The 18637-nt window shown below is 38.2% G+C and overlaps 1 protein-coding gene across 1 annotated transcript in view; it reads left to right on the forward strand.

Moving 5' to 3' along the window:
- Positions 1-18637, forward strand: part of fam117bb (family with sequence similarity 117 member Bb) — a 56888-nt gene that overhangs the window by 9768 nt on the left and 28483 nt on the right. The gene's annotated exons all lie outside the window — the stretch shown is intronic.

Genomic DNA, 18637 nt, shown 5'->3' on the forward strand with positions numbered 1-18637 from the left:
TGACAATTAAATAATGTGATAATCATACCAAACTAAACTTTATACTTGGATAAATGCATAATAAACACATTTCAAAACAAATCCATGTTTTGAAAAGGCAAACTCTCTTGTGTGCTACACAGATGTGCCCTCACATGCACATGCTTGTCTTTATTAACTATTATATTACTGTAGGAATTTTATGTTGTTTTTCCACAGGGCCAAACCTCAGAGAATGTGCAGATGTAAATTTAGCACTGCCTGACATTTTTAATTATACAAAATAAAAGATGTGAAAGATGGATTTATTATGGATGAAAAGAGGGAGATCACGGATTGGAGCAGATAAATAGCCCTAGTCTATAGAAGGGGGAGCGAGAGAGAATGAAAAGGAGGAAGCCTCTCCCTGGTTTGTTGAGAGATGGGAGGAAACTGCGGCATGTTTCTGGTGAAGGCAGTCCATCCACCATCAAGCTACATTCTTTCCTGAAGCCGGTTTTTTCCAGCTCTTTTTTTTTTTTTTTTACATCATCATTTACTTACCATAATTCTAACTCGAACAAGATGTTAGGTGACATTTTTAAGAAGCTCTCTTCTATCCAGTGAAAACAGACTGTAATTTATAATGCCAAGCTCCAAAAAGGACAAAAAAGCACCATACAAGCATCATTAAAGTAGTCCATACGAAATTCCATTGGTTTTCTTGTGTCATATTTGCATTTTGTATGTCGTCTGGACCACTTTCTTACCTTTTTATATAGCTTTTTTTGTCTGTTTTGGAGGTGGTGTAATTCCCATCCACTTCTGTTGTATGGGAAAAGAGCATCCTGAATTTTCTGCTACACACCTACATTTGTAAGAAAGAAAATACTGGTTTGGAACAACATGCAAGTAATTAAATTCTAATTAAAATAAATAATGTTTTACATATCAGCTATCATGAGTGAGGTGATATTAAAAAGGAAGTGATGTCGCTGGCATGTTTTTCATTTAGCATCTCGATCACTCAAAATCTGTCCTGCCGTCATCTGAGGAAAATGGAATATAAGCCCTTTGTCTTTAGGATCCTTTAAGCTCTCACATCAAAGCCTGAGAGTGTGTGTGTGTGTGTGTGAGTGTTTTTCCTCTGGAGATCCCAGGCCTTCACCCAGCTCTTTCTGTCTGCAGCCTGCTTGTCTCACAATAAGTGCAAAGGGAACTTGGTGAGTTGGGGTGATTGTGGAATTTGGATGACATTTGCAGAGCTTGCTCTTTCTCCTTGGACCATCACACCAGAATAACCAGATCTTGGATCTGTACAACGTTGTTAGTTGCCAGGGAGCTAAGCTCACACCTAGTGACCAAACAACAACACAGAATGAAGCCCTTTGCTGCTCTCCCTGCCTCCTGCGCAGAGTAGACAAATATGCAGTCACACACACACACACACACACACACACACATATAAGGCCCCTATGAATACACTCTGTGTGAATCAGTATACACCAGCTGTAACAAGATTTATAGCCAATACATGTTTAACTGAGTGTAAGACTCTGTTCTGTAATGTAGCGGTTTTGCACTTGTATGGACTACATGGCACAGCTTCTAGATCCAGGGCTGTAGGTTATGTTTCATGCTTTGTCAGGCACCATGAGAAAGTCATGGGAGGGGAAATTGAGACGGGTTCTTCATGAGCCTTCTGTCACGGCACATCATAATTACAATAATACAGAAACCTGATCAGACATGCATGTTGAGCAGTGCACAGAATGGCGTTTAACAAGCCAGACCTTAAAACTTTGTCATTTAAAATAAGTGCTGAAATTAAGTGCTCACACCTTTTGGGAAGAGCCCTGATCCCTGGAATGAAATTTCTACATTTTACACCTTGTAGAAAGATTTTGCATGGTTCTAGACTGGTTCTCTGAGTGATGGAGAAAGGTAACTGCTCATTTTTGCAGCTTAAGAGAGAATTTGACACTAAAGAGGCATGAAATCTGTTAAATTGCAATAAAATTGACCGATTGCCTTTTTGTGATACATGTACCACAACAGGCTTTTTGACCTAAAGGAGGCTAACCCAATCAAAATCACGTACTTTTAAGATTGTGACATTTCTATATCTGCTCTAATGAAGAGAAGTGGTTTAGTTTTCCTATTTGATTTCTTTTTTTTTTATTCGGAGTCAAAGGCATTGAATTGCGGGGAGTAATTCCGTCATGTTCATCAAAACTTAGTGATTGGAACTTACAACTTAGTGATGGGAACTAACACAGTAAGTGAGCAAAGTTATCAGCAGATCATTTTAAAATGGCCAAGTATTAGCCATTATATCCTTCTGTCGCTAGCTATTACTGTTTGTGCCAGGGTTATGGATGCCTCAAATCGTCCAGCTTGTTCAGGAGTCTTGTGCTATTACTTTAATAAATGATCAGACTTTGAATGCTTTTTGACTGGAGGGTGACATAACGGCCACTAAAATCCCATAGACTTGCATTGAAGCCTTTGTCCTGATCTAGGAATCAGAGTATAATTTGGAGACATTGGAATGGGCCCTTTGACTAGGGCAAGGAATTAACCACCTACCATCAACCCAGAATGTACTAGCAACCACCTAACCTCACCCTAGATTCCACTCAGTTCCCAGAACACCTTGGTAATCACTAAGCAACCCCTTGGCTACCACCCAGAACACCTTGGCATTGTGGAATTTTTGCATGAGCAAGCAGCACTCCCTTTTTCTTCCGAAAATTAAAAAATGTACAGTAGTTGCTACGTGGGATCATAAGAGGGCCACTTACTATTGGACCTCAGTTTTGTTATATGTATGTAATGTACCACCATCGAGTTGGGGATGCTCTGAGCGATTGGCCGATATTCACGTCCTATGACTCGATCGGTGATTGGTAATTTGGCCAATCACATCAACCGATCGCTCTTGATGCAAAGACGCGCTGCTCCTTTAAGGCTTGAAGCACTGTCATGGCATCACAGAGTGTGGGGAATTCTGGCATAGTGTTGTAAGACAACAAACATGATTCCGTAGTTAACAACGGTGCAGTGGGAGAGGGATGGCGAAAATGAAGAGCTTGTGTACTGTACTGTTAATGTGGCGATTATTACCCTGGTCCTTATCTTTCATGGCGTCAGTTTCTCGTTCTCCGCCGGGCATTTGCATCTCAGTAATAACGTGAGTTACAACATGTGGTGTAATTCAAAAATCTTTATTAAATATCTCCTGAATAAATGACATTAACAATAGTTACCCGTAGAATCCTTTCATCTCTTGCCCTCACAAAAGAGCGTGTGTTCCCTTCATTAAAATTCAAGCACCAGCATGTAAAGAAATGTATATAATACAATCATCCAACTAAATGAAAAGGCAATGAAGGAATATTTAAATATAATTCTTTATAAAAAAATTAAGATACCATAATATAATATATTAAATACAATGCAAAAATAGAATCATAATACAATAAGGAATAATAATAATTATATGAAATAATGACAATGAATCAGTAAAAGAAAAGTCACGTTAAGTTTAATTGCACCTATGGGTTATCAATTTGATTTCAGTTTGACACTAAGCTTCATTTTTTTTTTTTTTTTATAGTGCTCTCTATCTTAATATAAAAATGTTTTGTTAGCTTATACTTGCTTATTAAAAAAGCTTTTTTCAAAAACTAGGCAAAGTGATATTACTGGCAAGATTAATTAAAAGAGTGTGCAGAAAGCTGACATATAGCCAGTTATGACCGAGATCCTGATAAAAGGTGAAGTGATCTGTATCGGCTGATCTGTTGACCAGATTGATGATTGGTATCGGCTGTAATGAGCATCCCTACAGCAAGAAATCCGTTTATGAAGGTTAATGCATGGGCGTGAATTCCTTTTCCCAGTGTGCTGAAAGACTTTCACCTACATTCAGCAATCGGCGTGATTTACTGGCACGAGGCGCACCAGGCCCGTTTTAGGCCATTGTAGCCATACAGTAAGGAATTGTTGTCTTGCTCTTCTGTTTGATGATAAGTCTGTGCTGTTGTCAGGGATATTTCCATTTGTAAGGTTTACAACACAATGTACCTGTGGAAGAAAAGAATTAACCTTTAACAAGTGCCCATGCTACTGTAGTCCATTCGTAGCCTTGCACACACTTGGCCCACAAACCTTAGTTGCCCTGCCAGCTTTGTTACTTTTTAACAAGAAAGTTCTTTTAGTCATGATAATCCCCTTTTGCACTGACAGATTAAAAATCTCTGCTATTTTCCAACACTGGTTTGTTCTGAAAAGCCGATGGTATATTTGGCACTCTCTCAGTGACAAGCCTTGTGTCCTAGTCCAGCCAAAAGAGAGACTCTAGCAGGTGAATACCAAATAACAGTTGGTCAAAAGGGGAATTCAAGAACTGAATGAGTGCTCATAGAGTTACAGAAAAGCTTAGCTGGCTGATTGTCTACACAGTGCCTGACTCTGAAGTGACGACCTGAAACTGGCTTATATTAGGGTTTTAATGTATAGTTTGGAGACTGAATCCAAATGTATAGATATCTGAATGTCAGTGCATTAGATATCAAAATATCAAAGCAAGTGCCTTCTGCAACAAATGATGGTAGGCATTTTCTTAGAACTTTTCCTGGCTACTTATGATGATTCTTTTAACCAACTGGTCTCAAGGTGATTTTTAGCAGATGCATGTTTAAAGTCAGTTCATCTTGAGATGATTAATCTCTATAAGTGTACAGATACTTTTTGTATACAGTATATGACGACCACCTCGGTCAGGCAGGAAATGTAAATGCTGAGAAGGCTTTTCCCTTCTTGCTTTACACACCTGAGCGTGTTTCAAATGCCTGATGTTTTCTTGTTGGGATCTTTTGCTGAAAAGGGGATTTTAGTTTTTTAACTTTAGGCACTTTTTTTCACCCACCAGCGCTTTGCATGTTTTAGCATTATTTTCATGGCCTGCCAAATTCTAGTGACTTTCCTCATGAGTTTCCACTGGCTGACTGTGGTTATATCACACACCCAGGGCCTCCACTCATGACCTGTGCTTCAAAGCGAGCAAACACAGCGCCCCTCTGTTTATAAAGAGCCCTTTGTTTCTCTGTTAATCTACTCCAATCGTAGGCCCTACTGTTACTTCAGCCCTCTATCTTTCACACACGCACATACAACTATCCCACATAGAGACTGATCCAGAAAATCAGGCTCATGGTTCTCTGACAAAAATGTACTCTGGTATCCATGGTTTTGGCCAAAATACCATAGTTCAGGGTTTCCTAAATGGGGGTTCATAAGTGAAGAGGTAACCAAAATATTTCCATAATTTACATTTATTTTAATTTTAAAAACAACTATGAACAGATCAGAATACCAAAAACAACAAAAAGCATCAATTTTACTTTTAAACATCCTTGTGTATTCACCTTTCTGAAAAAGCTAGATGAAAATGCATTGTTGTAAATAAAAGGGCAGTCTTTAAAGTTTGGGGATGGTGGTGGCGTAGTGGCTAAAGCACAGGGCTGTTAATCAGAAGGTTGTTGGTTCGATCCCCACAGCCACCACCATTGTGTCCTTGAGCAAGGCACTTAACTCCAGGTTGCTCCGGGGGAATGTCCCTGTAATAATTGCACTGTAAGTCGCTTTGGATAAAAGCGTCTGCCAAATGCAGAAATGAAATGAAATGAAATGTAAAGTAACCAATAATATGCTTTTTTCTTTTTAAGCCACATGACATTTTGTCACCAAGACTCTGGTTCACACTTATGGGGGAGACAACATACTAAAGTGCTCCACAAATTGCTCTATTAAACACATTTCTGAATATTTCTTCTAAATCACAATTTTTTTTTTTTTTTTTGTCATTTAGATAAGTTTAACTTTGATAAGTTAATTAGATGTTGTTAACTGATTAACTTTATTTTACAGTGTTACAGAAACATTTGTGTGGCATGGGGACGTGGTCATGTGTCTGTCAGAGTCAGAGAGAGTCAGAGAGAGAGATAAGGCTTGTCACCTGGTTCATAATTAACCCTAACACTTGTTATAGTGATGCGGAAGGAGACATAAAAGGCACGCCGAGTGTCCAAAGAGGGAGAGAGGGTAACCAAGAAAGCACAACAGCTACAAAAGAGAGTGCTTTTCCATTTAGTTGTAAAGCTTCACGTGTATAACCGGTTACCGTCGAATACGTGTGTGAACCTGTAAATTAAAAACCCTGACCTTGAACTTGCTTCACTGTCTCCTGACTCCTCCATTGCCCCAAACGAAGAGCTTTTTACAGTCCTCTTATGTCTCTCTCCACATCACTATAACAAGAGACAGGTGTTAGGGTTAATTATGAACCAGGTGACGAGCCTTACCGCTCTCTCTCTCCCGCAGACCGACACATAACCACGCTTGTGCCTTACTGGTTTGTACTGCTGTTAATACGGTTAAGGATGGTTTCCACGTGGTGCTTGGCAATGTATTGCAGACCAAACCTATACTTTCAATTCATGTGAAACTGCAACACACAAACTTGAAACATAACAGAGGATTTTGATCTACCAGACTCGTTTCCACCAACAAAAGCGACCCTAAATCGGTTGTTTGGGAGCACAAAACTAAATTGAATAAAGTTTTGTTAAAATATAGTTCACTTGGAGTTCGGTCCAAAAAGTTTTTGTGGGGGTGAAATGACAAAATGAATGACTTAATGTTCAGTATGTTTTTCTTACACTAAAAATAACTGGCTGGTAAGAGTCATTTGTTCAGTATGTTTTGCAGTGGGGAAAAAAAAAAGATGAAGGATTCAAAGGATCTGAGTCATTTGTTTGGGAATAGGGCTCCATTGGATGCTATCTATGTTTTGCGATGCTGATTTAGGATACAATTCTTTGTTACTTTTAGTAATGGTACACTCTGTGTTACTATTTGTTATTGTAACAATGGTAATTTGGTGGAAACTATGCTCCCCATGGTATGTTTTTGTAAGCGTTTCCTCCGGTGAGTAAGGACTGTACTTAAGTGCGTTCTCAAGTGTCTAGGTGCAGGAAAGCGAAAATTGATCTCATGGTGAGATTTGCAGGAAAGACTATTCAAACCATATAATCTTTATATTTTAAATCCATGGCACAAGCTTCCACATTTGACTGACAAGCTGCTTATGAATCAGTAATGCATGTGAAAGGGAATTTCATACACACACACACACACACACACACACACACACACACTATGTACATCTCCTGGCAGGCCTGAGCAGACAGATGCTTCCCCTGTGCAGTGTCCACAGCTGCTAAACAGTGCTGTGTTTGTGTGTTGCCGGCCTTCTCTTCTGGAAATCTTAAACTGTTGTGAAGGAGGAAGTGATCCTGGCTGTTGACTGCAGCTCTGAGAGCGAGTTAGGGGTGGGCGGCCCAGTCCCACACCCTACACAACAGAATCAGTCATGAACCCTGCCTGCTGTAGAGCAGCACAGCTGAAAGAAAACATACTTGCTCATTCATGCAAATTTGCCATAAAAAAAAAAGAGGCTGGATATTATCAAGCCTAGCTGTGTATAAAACATCAAATATAATCTAATTGTCAATGATCATGTCAAGTCTCGCAGCAACTTCACGTCCAGTGTGTACAGACAGATTACTTGTGCCTGAAATCTTGTCACATCTCCCCTAGTTAGGACACTGTGTGAGAATGCACTTGGTCATAATTCGCTTTAAACACACACTGGAAAAGGGGAAGACTGCATAGAGCATGGAAAAGAGAAGGACGTGGAAAAAGCAGAAGTGCATGAAGGGAGTAGGCAGCGATTAAGAGAAGAAAAAATAGAGATATAGAAAAGAGGGATCAGAGAGATGTGTGATGAAATAATCAGAACAGTGGTAAGAGAAAAGGAAAAGAGTGATGGAACAAAGAAGCACATGAATGGATTAATTGAATAAAGATAGAATGGAATTTAAAGGAACAAGTGTTGGGGAGGGGTAGGAGAGGAATGCTCAGGCAAAGAAGTGATATCTCCGGCTCGACTCGGAGAGGTTCACAGGGCATGAATTTAATTAAGAGAAACTTTATCCTTTTTTTTTTTTTTTTTTTTTTTTGCCAACCTCCTCACTCTCTGTCTCTCTCCATCTTTCTCTTGATTTCAGCCTTTCTTTGGAAGACTTTTCATTATACAGATTTGAAGGATTTTGGGCATTTCATGAAAACCACTTCTGAATGCACGTGATCTCTGATCCCTCAGACGTCACTGTCTTAAAAAAAACATAATTCATCTGTAATGGATATCGTGAACATGGGCTTGGGATAACTTTTAGTTAACCTTTGTTAGACAACACCACTCGCCGCTGCATCCACAGATGCAAGTTAAGATTTTTCTTCGTAAAGAGAAGCCCTACATCAACACTGTCCAGAACCGCTGCTAACTTGTCTGGTCTCTGTCTCATCTTAGATGGAAAGTAGAACAGTGGAACTGTGTTTTTTGGTCCGAAGAGTCCACAGTTCAAAATGTTTTTGAAAACATAGCCGTCAGATGTAAAGGGCCATCCAAGCTGTTATTAGCGTCAGGCCCAAAAGCCAGTGCCCATGGCATAAGTAACTCGCACATCTGTGAGAACACCATGAATGTAGACAGATACGTACAAATTTTGGAGCAACATATACTGCCATCAAACGCCGTCTTTTCCAGGGACTTCCCTGCGTTTTCCAGCAGGACATCTTCAAACCATATACTGCCCGGATTACAAGTGTATGCTAGATTGGCCTGCCCGCAGTCCTGACCTGTCTCCAATTGAGAATGTGTGGCGCATTATGAAGCACACCATACGGCAACGAAGACCCCGTACAATTGTGCATCTATAGATCTACATAATGGATGAATGGGGGAAAATTACACTTTCTAAAGTTAACAAACTTGTGTCTTCAGTGCACAAATGCTTAAATGTTTTTAGAAGAAATGGTGATGTTTCACAGTGGTATAAACTTGACTGTCCCAACGTTTTTGGAGTGTATTGCAATCATCTGATTTGAAATTACTGTACATTTAAAAAAATAAATAAAAGCAATGAAATTAACAAGGTAAAACATCATATAATGTGTAGTTGTAGAGCTTTCAATATAGCAAAGGTTGAATATAATTTACAAGTCACTCATTTTTGTTTTTATTTGCATTTTTCATACTGTCCCAACTTAAACAGAATTTGGGTCATACACTGTGTTTCTGCTCATGTGTCATGAATAAGGCAAATTGACAATTTTCATTGACAATTTAGTTAGTTTTGTTTCTTGTAAATTGTCCATTAAAATGAATGGAACAGTTTCCACAATAATTGTTTTATTAATGATTTGCACACAAATTAGTTCTGCTTGTGTTTCCTGAATAAGGCAAACGTAATAAAAAAAGGATTAACCTGAAATGAGTACTTATGTCGGCAACGCCTCAACAACTTAATTTTTGTCACGCGCAGCTTCGCGAACAAGCGGCTGTGTGAAGCATAAACCAGCGCGTGGTGCATTGCGTGTAGTTACTATCAGGAAGTAAACTTTGAAAAGTTGCGTCATAATCATCCTCATTATTTAAAGCATTGCTTGTGTATACTCACCGCATTCATTGCCTGCTCTAAGCAATGTTCCCGTTATTATGCAGGGCATTTTTTATAGAATCTGTTGCCGATTCTTTGTTTTGGGGTGTCTGACAGACAACGGATTGCTTTAATGTTGCAGAAGATAACTACATGTTGCGCAACCACAATAATCTTATATGTACACTTTTGAAGCACTTCGGTTACATTAGCATATATCACTGAGCTCGGGATGCGTTTAAGCGGTGTTGTGCCCTACATTGAAGTTGTTTCTTATTACCTCCTATTTATTATTTTATCTATCAGTTTTCTTATTATAGGGCTGCCCTTAGCGTCCACATATCCCCCAGAAATATATCCACTAACACGTTCAATTGTGATATGCATTTTTTTGCTTCAGTGCTATAAAATAGTTTTTCTCAGACGGTAATCCGTCAAAAACTCAGAAACATAATATTTGACAGAAAATGTTTAATGTAATGCAGGAGTTAATTTTATCTGTCAAGACTTGATTGGAACGTGAAAGGTTAGTTATGACATTATTGTTTCAGAAGCATAGAAAGTTATTTATATATTCATGAAATATTAAGAAATATTAATATTTTTTTTGTTCTGAAGTCTCATTCGCATTACGCCTAGGAACATTCATTGAGAATGTAAATGGGGTCAATTTTGGGTTCATGTTTTTTTTTTTTAAAGATATTGCAGAGCAAAAGTGGGGGTGGGCACATGTAGTCTTTTATATTTACAGAGAGACTGAACCTCTGGCTGTACAGAGCAAGAGAGGAGAGGCGTTGACTGGTTTCCCTGTGTGTTTATGATTTGTATCCAAGGCCAAAATAAAGTGTCAACATGTCTCCCTGATGAATGAGTCTGCTAATTAATAGTGTGTGAGAAAGAGAGCATGTTTGTTTGCATGAAAACATATCTGTTAATGGACAGTGAATTTAGACACCAGTATGGAATAGAACAGGAGATTGTTTTTGAGAAAAAACTATTGGAATTTTATAGTACTGTGCATGTTTTATGAGAACAGAGTTGGAAAAGGGACTCATCCTTTTATTAAATATGTTTTTGATTGATTTTGTTTTACATCATATACCCCGGGTTGTTCACAGGCCTCCAATGGCACAGATTTTATTTTCCTACACTGCGTTATACAGTTTGGCTCACACTTATGGGCGATTGAGAGAGGCAGAGGAAGAAAGATTGCTTTTCCATGCATCTTAAATATGAGCTGCTTATATTCTCAGCTTATAGATATGCTTTACTGTGATCCAAAAAGCCTGGAGCTGACTGGAAATAATTAGTTTTTGTTTTTATGAGACATTTTGAGTGAAAGCTTGTGAATTTTTTAGTATTTTGATCATATGTGGAGTAGAATAATCCAGGATTATGTGGGGTTGTTAGGGCTGGATGATGTGGCTACAAAAATTATATATCAATATTTTATACTATATTCGATATATATATCTCAATATTTATGAATTTTCACAGAAAATGCACACATACGAGGACATGTCGAGAATATCTGGGCCGCACACGGACAGACTGCTGATGATGAAATTTGCATCATGCATACTGCGCACATTCCGATCAGCAATGCGGACGACCAACGTTTTCTTTGGTCTTAAATCTCTGATTTCTTGTCGTTAACGGCTGCTCATGACTTGCGGCAAGAAGACAAGCAGGGATGGGTTAAGACAAGCTGTGTGCTAGGAAATAGGCCATATTACAGAATATAGTCACAGCTGAGTGATTCCCATAACTCTCTAAGCTGATGTCTCTGGATCTACTCTACTGCTGGTTAGATGTAGGTGAGGTGTCAGACAGAATTGGTTGTTTTGTTTTATATTTCCTGTTACGTTCTCTAAACTTGCACTTTTCTGGTCACTCATTGTGTTTTAGACTTTACAGACACTTCACTTGGAGAATGCAGTGTTTTGGCAAGGTTTGTTAAATAGCTGTAGGCTACATGTTTTTAGGAATGTTGTTTATGTTGGAGGGGAGGTGTGGTCTGCTTTTATGAGGGTTTTTAAGGTAGGGGTTGCATAGACTAGTCTACTATAATAATGTAGTTGACTATGTCAGCCTGAAGTCGACTAGTCGCTTACCACGTGATTTACAAAATTTGTAGGAAATACTGCGGGAGGTGGATTTCCAAAATGTAGTATGGCAAGGGAAGACTCATTCATATTAATGAGGGAAGCTCTACCTCATTTCTTAGGTTTAGGGGTTGGGTTATAATTTCTCTAACCAATCAGGTAGTGTTTTCCTGATGAATATAACTAATTTGTCCAATTTAATTATTGCTTTATTCATATACCTACCGCTAGAGCTAGTAATTGATTTTCAATTTGATCAGCACAACTTTGTGTGTTTGGACATCTGACATGGTTGCTGTTCGCTCTGTAAATAATGTGATACTGCGACAGTTCGGCAAAGCACTTCAAGTTGGAGTAAAATGACATAACTGAATGCATCCCGATTCTCCACACTAGATCCCGTGTCTAAATGTATCACATTTACAAGCGGCTGCAAGAGGAGGGGTAACCATCTAAAGCTACAGGCAATCCAGGCTATGCTATAATTAGTTTTTACCCATATGTTAACTTTTAGCTACATTACAGTTCGATGTATGGCTACCTCTTGTTGTAAATTTTTAATAAAAACGTGTGTAAAGGGATCAATGGAAAGGAGGAGGAGAGAACTGGCGTGACGATACAAATAATAGTTTAATTTTAAACTCAATCAAAAGACAAACACACACATGACGGATCCGTACACATACAAAAGGATGCTCAGACAGTTGTTCATAATTTCCAGCTCTTGAAGAGAAAAATGTAGTTTAAACCAAACCCAGCTCTTAATTTGTTTGGGATGAAGTAGAAAATGCTCAATATTACTGAAGTATGTATTATGTGTACTAGGGATGGGCATTTTACCAAAAATTTGGAGTCAAGTGCTCTAACCCACACAAAAAATGAGTAATCAATTACTTGTCATTTAAAATGTACATGAAAAAAGTATGACACGTATATGAAATTTAATATTTTTTTTTATTAAGAAACGTTAACAAGAATGTTTTCAAAATAAGGTAACTTCATCAAACTTTGCTAAAATGAACAATATTCATTCATAAAGATATTTTAAAAGTTAAAAAACATTCGCACTCACCCGGAGCTTGGAAACATTCTGTAAAAACCAATACTGACGGCTTAAGTGTAATTCACATATACAAACTCTGTCTAAATAAATCACATTTTTATAAATTCATATTTCAAACAATGTGAAACAAGCGGTGAAAGTTGCCGTTTTATATGCGGTCTGCCCGTGTTAAGAGATTTAAAGCACTTACATTCTGGTCTGATGAGCTTCCGAGTTTCTCGTACCGCTTCATAGTTTCTTTCCACCATAAACGCTATAAATCCTCATCCGTTGGTTTGCATGACTCCAACAAGAACCGAATATCAGTAGAGTAGAATTTCATAAGAATCTAAATATTACAAGTAATAAAAACAAAAACGAGTCAATATACATAATAGATCTAAATAGGCATATGCAGTTGAGTGCATAATTTTGCACCCCCTTGATGTTTATCATTTAAAAAAATTAAGAGGGATTATAATAAAATGCTTTTTGTTTTTTATTTAGTCCTGCCGTGATGAAGCTTTTAAATAGTAGATATTTAAATATATTCCACTAGACAAAATAATAACTGAATTTACACACATTATGCTGTTAAAAAGTTTACGTACCCTTGGTTGTTAAAGAGCACCTTTTATGGTTTTTCAAATATTACCTTTCATGTAGTGTGTTATATAGCTGTTTGTGATTGCAAAAAAGTCTGCTAAGTTTAAAAAATTAAAGTGCACGACAATGGAGTTATTGACTCCCAAAAGAAAGAACCGATTCTGAACACCAGAAACGAGTCATTAGTAATTCCAGACTTTCTTCCTGTACTAACCTATGTCATTCGGTAAGAAAAATCCCACCTCTGGTCTTCATTGGCTGCTTGTGAACAGCTTTGGCCCGCCCTCAAATACTACACTAAGTGGTAGACCAATCACAACAGATTAGGACATCTGACCAAGCAGAGCAGAGTAAGCTCTCTGAAAGGAGTTTAGAATGAATGCTTTAGAACGGATAATTGAACAAGTTGTTTTAGACACTGGAGAAAAACAGTTGTGCTGCAATTTGAAATTATGAGCTAATTAAATCGTTTTTTGACCTTGGATTCATGTAAATCTAGTGTATGAGACCATTAAAACAAAATTAGGCATGTTTAAAAACCAATAGGGCTGCACGATATGGAGGAATAATTTGATTTGTGATAAGTAGTTAAATAATGATATATGCGATGCAATAATCCTATGATGACGTCATCGGAGTGTGCAGATCATTGGAACCCCCACCACCCAAATATACTGTAGTTTATTAGGAGGTAAAAAAGGACTTGTATCCCAGAGATCACAGTCGTAGTTGCTAAAATGTGTCAACTCCCTTGTAATCCGCCAGTCTGTTGAAATGACATGGATAAAATGATTGGGGAATACACAACTCATACACAACTATTACATAATGTGCAAACATTCTTTGATGCTCAAGAAATTAATACACTTCATTAAGAATAATGGGGATGTGAACTTAAGATAAAGATGATTTGTGTAAATAATTTTTCTTGTCTTGTGGGATATATGTAAATACATCTATTATGTAGCTTCTGAAGGGCAGTACTAAATATGTCTTTCTTTATATTTTTTTATTTTTTTGATATTTTATGTTTTCGATATTTGTATAAATTCTGAAAGGGGTGTGTAAACGTGCGTGTTTAACTGTATAAGATAATATCAGGATTTTTTCCCCAATTCAAATGGTAGTGATAAACTGTTATAATTGCCATTTGAATTGGTTATATCCTACAATAGCGCAAAAGATCTTATTTATTCTGATGCTTGTTTTTACTTGAAGCATGCAACATTATAACATTTGTATATCTGTTATTAGCTAATTATATGAAAATAATAGTTTTAGCAAAGTTTATATTTGTGTATGTGTACAGACCTGAGGACATCTGGTCTCTGCTTTGACTACAGTGTTTGCTGTTTTTATAAAAAGTTATCTTTTAGGGAGTTACCTCCTCACACTGTTGAGCGGCACGCTGTCTCAAAGGAAGCTGAGAATCAGCTAAGCCCTGCACCCTGCGTGCCTACAACATTTGTCTTTGGCAACAGCAGCTGTATTTTTCATTTCGGAAGGAAGTTTGCAAAGATAGTTAAAACCAAGTTCTCTATAAAAATGAGCAATAAGCAGTTTGTTTTCAGGATGTAATTTTTATTTAAATTCAAAAGCCCCCTGGCATCTTCCATTTATCTGTCTTGACGTGTGTGTGTGTGTGTGTGTGTGTGTGTGTGTGTGTGTGTGTGTGTGTGTGTGTGTGTGTGTGTGTGTGTGTGTGTGTGTTTCTCCTATCAGTGGTCTTTTTGTGAGATTGTGCAGGAATGAATTTGAAGGACAGGCTAGACAGCCCATTGATATGGTCATAAAACATGAAGAGCAGGGAGATCTCCTTTTTTTCTTTTCACTTGTTCTCTAACAGAAAAGAATCCCTTTATGACAGTATAGAGCAGGGTCCCAAATTTACTTTATGCCACACCTGCCAGCAATTGGTGAATTGAAAAAATGTATCGGCCATAACCATTTCTTATCCCTGGTTTTTTTTTCCTTGCATATGTTGACAAACAGCACAGAGCATTGTGTCATTCAATAAGATGAGCCAATCTCCAGTTAAACATTGTGACGCATTGCAATTTGGTTCCTCATATGTGTTGGCTTTGGTGGCTTAGTGCAAGGAATACATATTCCACATATTCTCACTCCCCCTAGTCATCAACAAATCAAAAGTTGTTGTCGAAAAATCTTTTAAATTCTTAGGGACAATAATCTCCCACGATCTAAAATGGGACAATAACACTGCCTCCATTACTAAGAAGACACAGGAAATCAAATCAAATCATTCTATTGTCACACGACCATATACACAAGTGCAACAGTAGGTGAAAGTCTTGTGTGCAGTTCTGAGCAACATAGCAGTCATGACAGTGACGAGACATATACCAATTACAATAAACAACATATTTACACAACACAATTTACTTATCAAATTTACACATAATTACACAAAAATAATATACAATGTACAGTTAACAATACACACAATATAGAACACACATAAAAATAAAGAGCATATAAAAAAATATATGTACAGTAGTTGTATTGTGGAGAATATAATTATGACAGTCCAGTGTGAGATATAAGATTCATAAAGTGCAGTGCTGATGTATATTGATCATGAGAGATCAAGTGTTCAAAAGTCTGATTGCTTGGGGGAAGAAGCTGTCATGTAGTCAGCTGGTGCCAGTCCTGATGCTGCGATACCGCCTGCCTGAGGGTAGCAGTGAGAGCAGCCCATGACTCGGTTGGCTGGAGTCTCTGGTGATCCTCCGAGCTTTTTTCACACACCACCTGTTATATATGTCCTGGAGGGAGGGAAGGTCACCTCCGATGATGTGTCAGGCAGTTCGCACCACCCTTTGCAGGGCTTTGCGGTTGTGGGTGGTGCTATTGCCATACCAGGCGCTGATGCAGCCAGTCAGGATGCGCTCTACAGTACTGGTGTAGAACCGTGTGAGGATGTATGTGGTGTTTCATTCCAAACTTCCGTCTCAGGAAGAATAGGCGCTGGTGAGCCTTCTTCACGCTCAGCCTCAGTGTGGACGGACCATGTGAGTTCCTCAGTGCTGTGGACACCGAGGAACTTGAAGCTGCTGATTCTCTCCACCGGTGCTCCATTAATGGTGATGGGGCTGTTTAAGTGTCTTTCAGGTTCCAGCCACATCATGCCCATTGCATTTTCCAGCCTCTTCCATCAGGAAGGAGATTCAGGTCCATTAGAACAAAAACAACCAGACACAAGAAAAAAAATGTTTTTCCTAGAGCTGTATCTCTGCTGAACACATAAGAGCATAGGAGGCACTGCTTTCCATGGCACTGAGCCGTTTTTTGTGTATCTCTGTACATTTTGCACTCTCTCTCCATACATACAGTACATATTGTAAATGTAATGTTAAATGTAAATATTGTATATATGTTATTCACTGTTGTACATCTCTGCTTTTCTCTCTTTATCTATTTGCACATATTTGTCTGTACTTATTTTTTACTGTTTATTATTGGGATTTTGTTTGCACAACAAACTAGAGCTGCAACAACTAATCGATAATTGTCGATAATGAAAATCATCGTCAACAAATGTAATTATCTATTATTTGGATATATACAGCCAGCATGGAGAACCTCCACCAGTGACGTCACTTTACAGCCCAGTGAAAATGTGTTGCATGATGAAACTCGTTTGAAAAATGACGGAGACAAATTGAAGCGGAAAAAACAGGACTCAAGTTGTCCAGTGCACGAGAGCACTTTATAAACACTGGAGAGTTGTTTCTCTCCAGTGCACCACTTACATTTTACTGCTATTTTCTATGTTTTATAATGTAACCATGTTATGAATTCAAAGTCAGCCACATATTTTGCAAAACTGTTTTTACCACAAGCGAGTCTGTTAAACTCAATTGAGCAAGCGAGCGTGCACATCCACGTCAATCAAACCATCATTTTGATTAAACTGTCCAACATCATACCGCAATGTCAGTTTCCATGTAATCAGTTGTGCAGCTTTCATAGATGTTAGACTGAAGTCTCAGCAGTCAAGGTGTGACTGATTTTAAAGTGTTTTCTCCTGCTCATGTAAGCATGTAATACAGTGAGCACTGGGATGAGTCTTTTCAGCGCGAGAGTAAATTTGCACAGGGTTTACAGATGATTGTACTATATTAAACTATATGCAACAGTTAGTTCCGGTCCTTGTCTGACACCATCAGCACTCCGTTCAGATACTTCACTGTGTGTGTATCACTCCGCTTGTGTTTTATTTTACTTGTTCATTGAACTGTTGTATATAAGCAATATCACACTCGCAATTGTGCGATATGGACCTCAATCAGCACTGCTGTTATTACCTATGGCACTCAAGCTGCATATGTCCTGAAAGTAATAATAATAATAATAATAAATTGAAACGTAGCTTTTCATGATTCAGGTTTTGTTCATAGTTTTGTGAGAGTATAGAATTTTCAGCTCAAAATACCCACGGATCATTTATTATACCATGTTGTAAATGCCTCTTTTTGGGTGGAATCAAAAACATGCTGTTTTCGTGTGCATCTCTTTAAATGCAAATGAGCTGCTGCTCCCCACCCCCGGCGTAGCTCTGATCTCCTTGAATCATGTGAATCTGTACTCTCCTAGTCACAGAGACAATGGTAACTTTAGCTGCATTAGCCGTGGTATCAGCTAACAAGCACATTCGGAAAGGCGATTTGCAAACATTCACAAAATATAAAGTGAGATACTTACATCTTCAGGATATAAAGCTGGAACACGAACAGTTGGTACTGATCCATGCTTGAGAATCACATGTTTGGAAAGTCCTGCTTTTATATTGACACTCATTCACAAAGCAGTCCGGTGTAAAATGATTTGCACAAACATTTTGGTGCACATTTCCTTCAAAAACAAAACTTGTCCACTGCGTCTTAAGTGGCTCTGATGCAGGGATTACATGAAGACTCTTATGTTCATTCATTCTTATGCTGAAACTTAATTCTTCTCACTGTATCTGCTCCAGCATGAAAAAAATTGGCAGACTGTGTAGATCACTCAGGGGATCTATGATAATAGGGTGAAGTCCGTCACCAGTCGTGGGCGTGGCCTGCTCTAATGTGACATCACGTTAGAGCAGAAATGAAAACCATTCATTTTGAGACACAGTTTTTGATTAATAGAATTATAAGAAAGTATGTTCATAAAATAAAGAATGAACTACAGAAACTTCAGAATCAAAGACATCTGAATATTTAAATGGCACGTTTATCACCGGTCAAACGGGGGCAATAATGATCAGTCATAACATTTGTAGTCAGATGTGCCTGCTTCCAAATCGTACAAAATGACCTTGAATTAATTTAGCGAGACCAGTTCTCTAAGATTCT

The sequence above is a fragment of the Xyrauchen texanus genome, chromosome 14 (assembly GCF_025860055.1).
Source record: "Xyrauchen texanus isolate HMW12.3.18 chromosome 14, RBS_HiC_50CHRs, whole genome shotgun sequence".
Taxonomy (NCBI): domain Eukaryota; kingdom Metazoa; phylum Chordata; class Actinopteri; order Cypriniformes; family Catostomidae; genus Xyrauchen; species Xyrauchen texanus.